Here is a 1,940-nt window from a genome sequence, read left to right as displayed (position 1 = left end):
TAAAACACTGGAGACGTGTCTTCCGTCTATCACAACATGATCGATCTGGTTGGTAGTTTTTCGATCCGGAGACAGCCAGGTAGCTTGATGAATCTTCTTATGCTGGAATCTAGTACTACAGATAACCATATTTCGGCCCCGGCGAAGTCAATCAGCCTCAACCCATTTGGGATGTTTCGTCGTGGAGGCTGAATTTACCGACGGTAGTGCCAAATATACCTTCTGCGTTAAAGTCGCCAAGCACGATTTTGACATCGTGGCGGGGCAGTTCTCATAAGCGCGCTCCAAGCGCTCATAGAAGGCATCTTTGGTCACATCGTCCTTCTCTTCCGTCGGGGCGTGGGCGCAAATCAGCGATATGTTGAAGAACCTCGCTTTGATGCGGATTGTGGCTAGACGTTCATTCACCGCAGTGAATGATAGTACTCGGCGACGGAGTCTCTCTCCCACCACGAATCCTACACCAAACTTGCGCTCCTTTATATGACCACTGTAGTAAATGTCACAAGGACCTACTCGTCTCTGTCCTTGTCCCGTCCATCGCATTTCTTGGACGGCGGTGATGTCAGCCTTTGTCTTTACGAGGACATCAACCAGCTGGGCAGCGGCACCTTCCCAATTAAGGGACCGGGCATTCCAGGTGCATGCCCCTCAATTCGTCCTTAGTTTGCCTTATTTCGTTTGCTCATGGTCATCCTGCAAAAGGGGGGGGAATCTGCCTTCACTTTAGCTCGCCTTCGAACGGATGTTCTTAGGCTACCCAGAGGGATACTTGGTCAAAGACCGGAAGTGTGAGGGTGTTTTTCGTTTCTGGCGTGGCGACAGGTCTTCCAAACCCATCCTCCCAATAAGCGCACAACCATTGATTTCTTTTTAGGGAATGTTTCTGCAAAAACGATACTACTGCTGCAAACCACCAAGAAAACATTTTATTTCTACCGCAAAGCCGGTCAATCACACAATACAGTTGCGGCCAAACGATGCCAAGTTAATCGCGGACAAAGCCTACGAAGTACACACTTATTGGTTCAGAAATTGTACATATTGGTGTTTATCAATGGACTTAGTTACGTAGCGCAGTATACTGAACCTGATCAATATTATAAAATTGAAGCTTTGGTCGTGGCAAGTTTCGAGAAACCACCTGAACCTATAACTACAATAACGACAACAACAACAACACCAATGCCTAAAACCACGCCTGCAACAACCACCACCACCCATAAACCGAACAATGATACAACAACAAAAACTCCAACAATAAATCCCACTACTCTGGCGCCAAGACAAAGGCGACGTCGCGGTGCAGCTGCACCGATACCATCAACGTCACTACCTGCGCAGCAAACAATGACTGTCAACACTACTGTGACTGATCAGACACACGATGCCGTTACTTTGAACACTACAACAAAAGCAGCATCCAAAAAAGTCGATTTACCCATTCTTATGTCGCCACTGCTGATGGATGGCGAACCACCCTACAATTGTGTCACTGGGCAATTAATTGGACATGGTCCCAAAAATCTAACCGGCCTGTTTAAACATTACGTGGAATCAAAAGCTTCCGTTTCGGACTTCAAGGATAAGGTCAAAATTGGTTACAACGCGATGATATGATGCGCCTACAAGTGAATTGCAAAGGCTCACCTTCACTGGAGATGTGTATTCAGGTCTTCAAAGCTCCATATAATGCCACCGGCAACGAGACTTGCCGTTACTATTTCCCACTCGAAAAATGCGAATACAATTACACGCGCAGTTTTGTTTTTCATACGCAATGAAGTGTCGGAGAAGCTGAATCAGGTCACAATTAATATATACGAAGCAAAAGTGCAATCGCAATTGTCTGTTGTGGTGGTGCCGGTGTCATTCACTTTAATCGCTGTAATTCTAATTGTTTTCGGTGTCTCTTGGTATTTGCAATCGCGAAATCGTTT

The 1,940-nt window shown here is 46.2% G+C and overlaps 1 pseudogene; it reads left to right on the top strand.

Annotated features, from left to right (window-relative positions):
* The first annotated feature begins 880 nt into the window (after nt 1-880).
* Nucleotides 881-1,935, top strand: LOC126767306 (uncharacterized; annotated as a pseudogene).
* Nucleotides 1,936-1,940: the final 5 nt, after the last annotated feature.

The sequence above is a fragment of the Bactrocera neohumeralis genome, unplaced genomic scaffold (assembly GCF_024586455.1).
Source record: "Bactrocera neohumeralis isolate Rockhampton unplaced genomic scaffold, APGP_CSIRO_Bneo_wtdbg2-racon-allhic-juicebox.fasta_v2 ctg5297, whole genome shotgun sequence".
Taxonomy (NCBI): domain Eukaryota; kingdom Metazoa; phylum Arthropoda; class Insecta; order Diptera; family Tephritidae; genus Bactrocera; species Bactrocera neohumeralis.
This window is presented reverse-complemented; position numbering and strand designations above follow the sequence as displayed.